Here is a 12,130-nt window from a genome sequence, read left to right on the forward strand (position 1 = left end):
TTTTTAAAAAAAAGACTGGTGCCATCAGGAACAGAAGGAAGGCGATGGTGATGAAAAGCATGTATGAAGTGGTGGCAAAGGCCAAGCAGGAGGAATAATAATAATAATAATAATAATAATAATAATAATAATAATAATAGTATTTTAAGCCATTTGTAGTAAAACAAAGCAGAGACACTGCAGGGCTTCAATGCCAAAAACCAGTAATAATTTTCACCCATGCCCCTTCTGTTCATCTGGCTCCCTTGCTTCAGACATGCCCTCCTGGGTCGTTTGGTGCCTTTATTCCTTTGCCCATCACAGCATAACCCTCCTAGCTGGAAAACAGGGTGTTCAAAACATTGGGGGTTTGGGGGGGGGAGGGAGAGTTCTAATAACTTTGATTTTTGTAACTTATTTTTTTAAGCTACTGCTAATTTATTTTTGTGAGATTATTTTGATTTGATCGGACTGGTAAGAAGAAAGGACTTTGCCTCCTTTCTCCTTCCTTCCTTCCTTCCTTCCTTTCTTTCTTTCTTTCTTTCTTTCTTTCTTTCCGATGCACTTTTTTTAAAAAAAATTAATAATAATAATAATGGTTTGCAGGTGGGGAGTTCCTTTTTTTTTTTTTTTTGCCTGTGACGCCATAACATTCTCCCAGAAGCAAATGGGAGAAGACATTGCTTTTAAAGAAAACAAAAGGGAACAAGAAATCAAATAAGCAAAACATTTTATCTGAGTTTCCAAATAGCCAAGTCTTCCTCCGTTTATCATTTTGCACAAAAAAAGAAAGAAAAGGCAATATGGCCAGGATTGAATGGTTGTAACTGGCCAACTTGCCCAGACAGCTCCATAGGGGACCTCAGGGGTGAGTATTCCTCTCCCAGTAATGGGGATGGGATGGAGAGAGGAGGGTTGGTTTGCATCCTTCCTAACCCAATAATAAGAGGAGAGACTTATGTTTTTCAGTGATGATTATTTAAGGACTAATTTGCAGGTTACCACCATCTTTATGTCTGAAAACCTGTGATTTGTTAGTTGATGAATCTCTAAACTGCAGTACCCCTCTTCCTGCTTACAGGTTTGTCAACTAGGAAATGCAAGTGTACTGACCACAAACAAACAAACAATTTGCATGTGCCTCTAGGCACATATTTTTCTCACAGGAGGCTTGATACAAGCAGAGTCTGTATGAATGAAACCCAAATCTTTATTTCTGTGCAATGCAGTGTAATGTGGCTGGATCACATAGATTGACTTGTGAAGTTTGTATGCTGGGGAGGGGGGGCGGGCTTTATTAAGTTCAAAGCCTAGAGGCTCTAACACTCTTGGTTCCAGAGGTGAGGATCCACCTCAGACCACCACCTTCCTAGGAAAATTATGTGTTTACATGTGCCCAGAAACCCCACACCATTCTCGCACTGCTGTGACGTAAGCCAATAGCTTTTTTTCAGACCCTGGGTCTGGTTCCAGAGAAGCTCCATCTCTCAGAGCTCAATCAGATCGACAGAAAATCCAGCCAAAAGAGGAGTCTCAGCAGTAGGCAGGTTTCTTACTTTAAGGTCACTTGCCTTGAAGTGAAATACAGAGGCAGCTTTTCCACTTGCATGAAACTGGCCAGAGGAAGGGGGTCTGAAATGTGCTTTTCTTTCCCTCCACGGGGCTGATCTTGCTATACAGATCTCCATGCCAAATACTGCTCTCCTGACGATCTCTTCCCCTGCTCTATTATTGGGCACAGAACAAGGAGCCCCGGCCGCCTCCTGACAGTTCTCCTAGAGAAGCAGGACCTGCTGTCTCACCCTTTCACCAGAAATCACCATGAGAGAAAAGAAAAGAAAATCTGCTCTGTGGAATATCAAAAGGAGATATTTTTGGCTGCTTTTATTCTTTGCCTTAACCAGCCAGCGGAGTATAATTTGCTAGTATCCTGCATCACTGTCCTGGTATGAAGAGGGTGAACTTTTCTCCATCCACAAAATGCCTTGCCCTTCCCCTGGATGGACGTTCTCCTTAGCTCTGGGGACATCAGATATTTGCATGGACAAGCAGTGCTAGGGAATCCAGTCCCAAGAACCGCAGGAAACAAACATTGTGGATCCTCTTTTCTTGTGCCTCTGCCCACTTGGGGAAGCTGTAGCCTAGTCCTTGGCTGGCTGGATTCTGGGGGATCACTCCCCCACCCCACTGGCTAGAGGGCCCAACCCCTCTTTCTGGAGGCAGAGGGAGAGGAAAGTGGGAGAGCGGCAGCACAAGTGAATTGTGAGTGGATTGGCCTTTTGACAATGCGAGACTTGAGTGAGTGGACCTGAGCCACTTGAGGTGAGGCCAGGACTGGGATCCCCTTTAGCCTGTCTTATGTGGCCATTCAGGGCTGGCGTGTGCCTACCCTAATCTCTCCCCTCCATGTAAAGTGGTGAAGCAATAACAAGTGAGGTTCCGTTCCCATCACCACGCTGAGCTTTCGAACCAAAGCCATGTCTCCTCTTTTGCAAAGTCTCCATCCCACCCACTTTGCATTGACTTCTATTTGGCCAGTTCTCCTAGTACATAGGTTCAGGCAGGCGACAAGGAGCCTTCCAGAACTGTTCCAACCCAAGCACGGTAGTGGGCAGGGGGACAACTGGGGTGGAGAGATGGGCTAGCTCTTGCAAGGCAGCCAGCCCCTAGAACACCTGCCAGCCGCTGCAGCCCCTGGTCTCTGCTCAAAAGCCAGTGTAGGGCATCTCCTCCCAAGGAGAACATGGCCATTTCTGAACACAGTACTGTAGCCATTTTCTTTGTATTTTTTCACTTTTCTTTCTTGAAGCCTCAACTGAAGAAAAAACAAAAAAGGGAAAGAGAGAGGAATTCTTTCTTTCTGATTTGTGTATAGCTTTTATTTTTGTATGCAGTTCTGTTCCATGAGTTTGTTGGGTCGGGTTTGGACTGTACATAGTTGTGAATAAGCAGATTGTAAATTATTCTAAAAAGAGTAAAAGAACCTTACAAACAATACCCCTCACCCTTTCCTTTCCCTCCCGGCCCTGCCTCGGTTTCTCTCCCCAAACTCCTGCTGTAGGACCTGTGCTGGGAGTGCATTTGTGGAGAGCAATGAGGTCTCTGAGAGACTCTCCAGCTGCATTCTCTCCTCGAGAGCTCTGGGACGCAGGCCCTGCCCCTGCCCTTTTCTCCTGTCTGTGTATTTATGGTGTAATATAGACACATTGGAAATTGTAGAATTGTCATTTTTCCTTGCAGTGTCGTTAATCAGCTGTTGCAATGTTCTCTCTCAAATGTTACCAAAACCGTTCAGCAGCCGAGCTCACAATAAACCAGGAGAAAGGGAGTCTTTGTTCCTGTGACCTTGACCTGCCTTCTCTGCAAGGCTGTAAGAGGTGTGAGTGTTTTTTCAATCCCCCCCGGAGACCAAAAGGAGAAGGGAAGAAAGCCAGTTCCAGCCTACCGTTGAGCAGACTAAGGCATCTGCTATAGGCATCTCATTGTGGGTGGCGTAAGAGGGCAGCAGGGACGTGGGTGGCGCTGTGGGTTAAACCACAGAGCCTGGGGCTTGCCCATCAGAAGGTCTGGGTTTGAATCCCCGCGACGGGCTGAGCTCCCGTTGCTCTGGCCCTGTTCCTGCCAACCTAGCAGTTCGAAAGCACACCAAAGTGCAAGTAGATAATTAGGTACCGCTCCAGCAGGAAGGTAAACTGTGTTTCCGTGCGCTGCTCTGTTTTCGCCAGAAGCGGCTTAGTCATGCTGGCCAGGTGTCCTGAAAGCTGTACGCCGGCTCCCAATAAAGCGAGATGAGCACTGCAACCCCAGAGTCGTCTGCAACTGGACTTAATGGTCAGGGGTCCCTTTACCTTTAAGAGGGCAGCAAACTCTAATGTTCTATTGCTGTGGATGCCGTGGCCCTGGAGATGTGGGGACAGGGGAGGGATCTATTGCTTTGCCTTGGGCAGCAAAGTGTCTTGGGCTAGCCCTGGACAGGAGCCAAAGAGCCCCGCAGGCACTATTTTAATTCAATCCCAAGGAATGCCAACTCTTCCCAGGTGAGACGTGATGCCATCTTCAAAGGCTCTTGAATTGCAATATCAACACACTCGCCACAGCTCCAGGGACTTCTGACTTTAACGCTGTGCCTCATCCCATGGGGTTTTCACTCTTCTCACAAACTCGTCCCCTTTTCGTGTCTGTCTTGAACATGGCACTCTCTGGCTATCCTGATTACAAGCCACTATGATCTGTTTTGACACACAGACACACACAGCTAGAATGTAAAAACAAAAATATAACTATATAAAACACCAAAAAATAAAATAACTATTTGTTGCAATTAATAGAACATGCAGGAAATCAGCAATTAACAAAACCAGCAGCCAAAGGCCTTTAGAAAGATGCAGTGGCGTAGCGTGGGTTGTCAGCACCCGGGGCAAGGCAAGTAATTTGCGCCCCCTAACCCGTGGATTTGCGCCCCTTAACCCGTGGATTTGCGTCCCCTAACCACCAGATGTTGCGCCCGGTGCGGCCGGCCCCCCCTGCACCCCCCACGCTACGCCACTGGAAAGATGGGCTTTTTGACCCCTTCAGCAGGAAAAGACAACAAAGGGTTGCCGCACAGCCATGGACCAATAGTAGTATCAGGTTCAGCTACCCATAACATGACTGTCCTTCACAGAGTGAAAGCACCTACGCTGCAAAGGCTAAGTGCCACTTCTTGAAATAAGAGAGGCAGTCTTGGACAATGCAAGGTCTTCATGGTTCAGCATCTTGAATTGGGTCTGGATGCTAATTGGCAACTGGTGGTGCTGCAAATCAGGACAGCTGTGTGCCATTAGGTGGTGAGCAGCAGACATTCTGTTTCTGCAGTCTTCTTCGAAAACATCACTCTCTGGTGCATTGCTGTGATTTATTCTGGAGGCTACCAAGGAAGAGATAAGGTAAAATCTCCTCTTTCCAGAAAAGGGGCAATGTGTTACCTGCTTGCTGCCATCTTCTGGACACTTCGTGCAACAATGGGCTATTGAACAGCCATGGTTCCTGAAGGCTGAGCGGGTTGTTTGAACGAGTTCAAGGCATGGCACGCTGCTCCTGCCATCCTCCTGGAGTGTCTTTGTAATTGTAACATTTTAAATAAGACCCTTTATTTTCTGCTTTCTGACTAATTGTATTTAGTCAGTTGCATTGTAGCAAAAACAACAAAGCTTCTGGTGGCTCCTAGAATCACTAGCAGATTTGTAATCACCCCCAACCCTCCAGTTTATGAAAGGAGAGGGGTGGATGTTAAACTGTTGTCCTGTGAATCATGGAATCATAGAACCGTTGAGTTGGAAGGGGCCCTGAGGGTCATCCAGCCCACCCCTCTGCGATGCAGGAATTTCAGCAAAAGCATTCAAATGATAGATGGTCGGAACGGAGCGCTCTTCCTGTTTTCTTCTGCAGGACAAATAGCAGTGGATGGGGTGGATTGGATCAGGGAAATGATCCAGGTTTAGAGGGAGAAAGGATGAACACTCCCATCCTCTACCTCCAGGGCCCAAGTGGATTCTGGGGCCATTCAGGTAGTGCAGTGGCGTAGCGTGGGTTGTCAGCACCCGGGGCAAGGCAAGTAATTTGCGCCCCCTAACCCGTGGATTTGCGCCCCCTAACCCTAACCCCCAGATGTTGCACCCGGTACGGCCGGGCCCCCCTGCACCCCCCATGCTACGCCACTGAGGTAGTGTGTTTATGAAGGAACTCTGAAGTTTTATACAATTTATTACAGTAAAGTAACTCAACAAAAATGTTGAATCGGGGCAGAATGAACTTAAGTGTTTGATAGGGGATTGAAAATAGCTGCCTCAGAACTGTGTCACTATCATAATTGGCTTGATATAAATCAACCAAGAAGTATTTTTTTTTATGTATATGTTCGATTTCTGACTCGCTCTTCGTCAGTCCCAGTTGCAACAATATAAAAATACAATATTCAAACAGTTTTACAGCTCTGGAGCTTGAAGCATATTCCCCAACAATGGGGGTTAGCACTGGGGAGTTTCAGTCTAGAGAGGGGCAGGGGAGTCAGCTGTGGGGCCACGATACAAGATTATAAAACGATACATGGTGTCAGTGGCGTAGCGTGGGGGGTGCAGGGGGGGCTGGCCGCACCGGGCGCAACATCTGGGGGTTAGGGTTAGCGGGCGCAAATCCACGGGTTAGGGGGCGCAAATTACTTGCCTTGCCCCGGGTGCTGACAACCCACGCTACGCCACTGCATGGTGTGTAGAAAACGGATGCAGCCGCTTCCATACTTTTAGAACACAGTGGCATGAAGTCAATCTGTCCCTCTGGCCTGCCCTCTGCTGGGCAGTTTACAGAATTAACATAAAACAGCAATCAAACGGATCACACAAGATAATGTGTTAAAAGGATTTAATACAGCCATACAATCAAAACAAGAGTGCATATGCAGGAGGCAGAGCGATCGTGTTTGCAGAACACCGCATTCTGGATTGTGGGAAATTTGCTGCAGTGCTATATTCACTTGCCTGGGAGTAAGCCCCTGTTTTACTAAAGGAGCCTTACCCCTCCCCCAGTTGACATGCAAATGATTCTCCTGTTAATCCAGAGGGAAGGGAGTGAAAGTGAGTCCTAAGAGCCTCCTTGGGACGACAGATTGAACTGCATGTATATTTTCTATGTATGTTTACCTGGGAGAAATTTCCGCTGAGCCCAATGGCAGAAGTTTGCAACCTCAGTCATTCAATGCAACGTAGACAGCCAAGTGATGTAACACAATCGTTCTCAGATAAATGTGAAAACTCAGTTTAATAAATTGCAGTGTAAATGCCTCCTAGGCTCTACTCCACATACTATAAACATTCACTGAAAACTGGCCAAACAATTATTATTATTATTATTATTATTAGTCGAGTAGCACCTTAGAGACCAATTAAGTTTGTTCTGGGTATAAGCTTTCGTGTGCATGCACACTTCTTCAGATACCTGAAGAATTGTCAGAAGTATCTGAAGAAGTGTGCATGCACATGAAAATTTATACCCAGAACAAACTTAGTTGGTCTCCAAGGTGCTAAAATATTTTTAATTTATTTTTGACTGTGTCAGACCAACATGGCTACCTACCTGAATCAATAACAATAACAATAATAATAATAATTTATTATCTCTACCCTGCCCATCTGGCTGGGTTTCACCAGCCACTCTGGGCAGCTTTCAACAGAACATTAAAAACAGAATAAAACTTCAAACATTAAAAACTTCCCTAAACAGGGCTGCCTTCAAATATCTTCTAAAAGTCGAAGAGATATTTCCTTGACATCTGATGGGAGGGCTTTCCACAGGGCGGGTGCCACCACCAAGAATGCCCTGTGTCCCTGTAACCTCACTTCTCACAGGGAGGGAACCGCCAGAAGGCCCTCGGCGCTGGACATCAGTGTCCGGGCTGAACGATGGGGGTGGAGACGCTCCTTCAGATATACTGGGCTGGGGCCATTAAGGCTTTGAAGGTCAGCACCAACACTTTGAATTGTGCTCGGAAATGTACTGGGAGCCAGTGCAGGTTTTTCAGGTCCGGTGTTATATGAACTGTCCCTTATTTAGAGTAATCACATTAATTACTTGCACACCTTACAATTTCTGTGTTTCTTTCTCTCAGGGGACACTTCCATCAAACCAAGCACATACTGTACTGCACTGAGTAAGTAGTATCACACGCAACTCCCTCAGCTAACTTAAGAGCTCTGCCCTGGGACATAAAGCCTTTCTGGTCCTCTTCACAAAGTGCTCTGAATGTTTGAAAGTGTTCACAACACACACACTCCCATGTCACTTCTCCCATCAGATGTCAATGAAATAATCAACTACCTGACTTTTAGAAGACATCTGAAGGCAACCCTGTATCAGTAAAAAAGTTTCTCTAATGTTTTGCCATTTTTTATGTGCTGTAAGCCACCCAGAGTGGCTGGGGAAATAATAAAATTATTATTATTATTATTATTAATTTATGTGGCTCTGAGAAGAACATAGTTATATACAACCCTATATAATCAAATCTGACTCTGCTTTTGCAATTAAAAACGTAAGGATCAGACCAGCGGCCCACTAATTTGCCAGATTCGATGCTCCCTGCGGGATTTACGAGACACATATATGGCACCAGGCACAGAGACATGCCCTTCTTGCTTTGGGTAGGGGACTTTAACCTTCCTTGCCAGTGAAGGACTCTCACTTCTTTGTCCTGAAGGATGCCAGAGGTTTGGCAAAGGGAAGCTGAGCAATGCCACACCGATGACTTGCTTCTTTCCCCTGAACACCAAAGACTTCTCTGTGACTCAGTAGCACATGATCTCGTAATTATTACATGGGGCACTTTCTGTTCTGCGGTGCCACGTTCCTGGTAAATCATTCTCCCTAATGTATAACCATCTATTTTTATCATTGTAACCTGCCCCAGGACTTCAGTCAGTTAGACAAACATTTTACTGTATCATCCCTATGAAAGGATTTGGGCATTGTGGGTAATCAACTACTATACTGAGTCTCACGAAGAACCACAATTTCAATTCTTCTTCTAGCTGACTGAAGCAATCCTGATGTGCCCTTGTGTGAGAAAGACGGGGCTAGACACTGAAAATGAACATGAGAAAATTGATCATCTCAACTCCATTTCAACTCCAGCGACAAGGGTTACCAGGCCTCTGTCAAACCTGATTCAGATGCTTTTTCTTCTGGACTTCTCAGAAGTTTTTGATACATTCTGCAGGACTGCTTTGTCCCTCATGCTATTTTAAGATTTACATGAAACCACTGAGTTAGGCCATCTGCGTATTTGGGGGTAACGTGTCGTCAGGACTCTGCTTCTCCTTTTCGTCAAATCCTGGCTAATCTGGATAATGTGCTGGACCAGTGGGGACAGTAACAGGTTGCATGAGGGCCAACAAAGAGAAGCTCAATGCCTATAAGATGCTGTCGGTAGGCAGATTTGTCTACCTAGGTGGTTAGAGCAGTGCTGCTCTCTGAAGGGTCAGGTTTGTGATTTGAGGGTAGTGCTGGAACCAGCTATTGCCACTTGGAGGGCATTTTTAGCTGTGACACCCCAGCTATGGAATGCCCTCCCTAGGGACGCTTGCCTGCTGCTGGATTTGATTTATTTTTGGTGCCAAGTTTCAATAGCACCCCTTTTTTAAAAAGAGGTGCAGATTTTTAGGCTGCCCACTTGCTTAGAAGCCTAATGGCATAGTGAAACTTGATTCTGAGTGAATATGCTGAGGATTACTCATTTAACTTCATCCCCTCCTCTTCTTAATTGTACCAGTTTTACTGAAGTCCTGTTGCTTTTAAATCTTTTGTTAGCTACTCCAAGAGACCCTTTGGCTGCAGAGCAGGCTAAGAAATGTCCCAAATTAACAAAAATGTGTACAGTGGTACCTCGGGTTACAGACGCTTCAGGTTACAGACGCTTCAGGTTACAGACTTCGCTAACCCAGAAATAGTACCTCGGGTTAAGAACTTTGCTTCAGGATGAGAACAGAAATTGGGAAGCGGAGGTGCGGCAGCAGCAGGAGGCCCCATTAGCTAAAGTGGTGTGTCAGGTTAAGAACAGTCTCGGGTTAAGAACAGACCTCCAGAACAACTTAAGTTCTTAACCCAAGGTACCCCTGTAATGAGCAGGGAAGGGGAAAAGGCCACGTTTTAGTTAACTCCTCTTGGGTGTGTGGGTGCCTGGCATCAGACGTGCACAGGTGAAGACATAATGTTCCAGTTTTGACTCCAGAAAGCTGGGGTCACCTTTGTGGTGCAAGTGGGCACAATCAACCCTTCCCTGCTGCACATGGGTGACACTCCCCCTCCCCGAAAAGCACATAGAGGTGAAGGAGGAAGTGGGAAGAGCAGCACTCTTTCTTTCCCACTTCCTTTTCCAGCTCAATGTCCTTTATAAGGCTCAGATTGGCACCTGAGCGAAAAATGAAGCAACTGAGAGTAAGAAGGGGAGCGACCCAGGACACTGAGAGGGGCAGGGAGGGAAACATGCCATCTGGGGGAAGGCAGGAAAGAGAAAGTGGACTCAAGAGAAAGTGAGGGGGAGTGAATGGGATTTCGGGAGAAAAGATGAATGCACACGCACTTGCGAGTCAGACCAAGGATGTTCTTGAAACTGCATATTTTTTTAAGTGACACCCCCACTTCCACTCACCATCAAATCACCATGAAAATAATAAACCTGCTGCTTTCAAGCACTGCTAAGGTGGCAAAAAACCTGACTCTTGAGGCAATGGATCTTTATAGGCCTTCTTAATTTCTGGAAGTGACGCGGGTGGCGCTGTGGGTTAAACCACAGAGCCTAGGACTTGCCAATCAGAAGGTCGGCGGTTCGAATCCCCGCAACGGGGTGAGCTCCCGTTCCTCGGTCCCAGCTCCTGCCAACCTAACAGTTCGAAAGCACGTCAAAGTGCAAATAGATAAATAGGTACCGCTCCAGCGGTAAGGTAAACGGCGTTTCCCTGCGCTTTTCTGGTTCGCCAGAAGCGGCTTAGTCATGCTGGCTACAACCTGGAAGCCAATAAAGCGAGATGAGTGCCGCAACCCGAGAGTCGGTCACAACTGGACCTAATGGTCAGGGGTCCCAATACCTTTAATTTCTGGAATGGCATCCCTACCTGGTGTCTTCTCTGATGTCTCTCCAGCCCCAGGTGAAGAACTTTTTATCTCCTCCTTTTGAAAAACTTCATTTTACAATCTAAATCCTATTTACTTCTTGGTGCTTCTGCAAGATTATTCGTTGCTGATACGAGGATATTTTATTGCTTATAGTTGGGACTACCATTTTCATTATCGTAAGCCGTTCAGAGACCTTTGTTGTCTAACAGCATGCACAATGTGTTATCAATCCAAATCTAATGTCCCATCAGTGCTTGTCAGGTAGAACGACTCTGCTCACCTCCCCACCCCATCCCACCCCACCTGCCATATACCCTCTGAGATGATTTGGGAATGGGGAGCAAAAGGGGAGCTCTTTAGGTCAGTCCTGCCCATATGCTGAAAGCAGGGGTGCCAACTTGAATAAAATTTAATAAAGTGATAGCCCGGGGCAGCACTGTAGCTACGGGGTGGTGAGGTGGGCCTCAGCCAGGGGTACAGTCGAGGGGAGGGGCGCAAAATCGGCTGAAAAATATGTCCACAAATATGTCTTTAAATAAAAATATTGATTATTGCCTCATAAGGTTTTAAATAGAGGGTGAATTGAATGGGGGAGGGCATAATCTGGACAGTTCTGCCAGGGACGCAAGATCACCTAGCTACTTCTCTGGCCAGGGGGGGTGCAGGGGGCAGTTGCCCCCCTAAATCAAGTAAGTAAATAAATATACTTAGTAAATGACTGACTGAGTCGCAGATAGCTCGGTTCTGCCCCCGCTAGCAAAAGTCCTGCCCCCCTAACATAAACACTGGCTACGCCCATGGGCAATGCCCATAAAATTTGGGCAGGCAGACCCCCTCAAATATTTTATTGGAGGAAGCGAAAGGACCTCGGCTCCTATGGTTCCAAAGCTGTTCCGCGAGCGCTGCGCCCTTCCGCGTGCGCAACCTAACTGCCTCCTTCCCCGCTGGCACCCTCAAAATCTGCTCGAGGGCTGGTCGGGCGCGGGGGGGGGTCCATCCGGAGCAGCAGGGGAGAGAAAGGGAAAGTAAGACACGCGTCTGATTACACTTCGCGGCTAGAAGCAAAGGCAGAGCGCATCGCGTCTGCTTGCACCGAAGGCTGCGATCCTACGCCTATTTCCCCGGGAGCAAGACCTCCGGACGGCAAAGGAACGTGTTGCTACTTGCGCCTGTTTTCAGGGCTGCGCGCGGGGAGCAGCTCATAGCTGTCAACGTTTCCCCTTTCTAAAAGGGAAATTCCCTTATTCCGAATAGGATTCCTCGCAAGAAAAGGGGAAAGTTGACAGCTATGGAGCAGCTGCTTGTCGCCCCCCGCCCCGTGTCCTCCTTCCTTCCTTCCTTCCTTCCCGCCTCCCCTCCCGCCTCTGCCCAGGCTCGATTCTCCGCCCTCCCTGCGCGCCTCCCTCGGCCAATCCAGGCGCGCCGGGGCGAGCTGCGCGGCTCCGGCCGGAGGGGGACTCTTATTGTGAAGCGGGGCGGCCGCTTCCCTCTCTTGCTTAGTCATGCTGAC

Source organism: Podarcis vaucheri (assembly GCF_965113315.1).
Source record: "Podarcis vaucheri genome assembly, chromosome: 17".
Lineage (NCBI taxonomy): Eukaryota > Metazoa > Chordata > Lepidosauria > Squamata > Lacertidae > Podarcis > Podarcis vaucheri.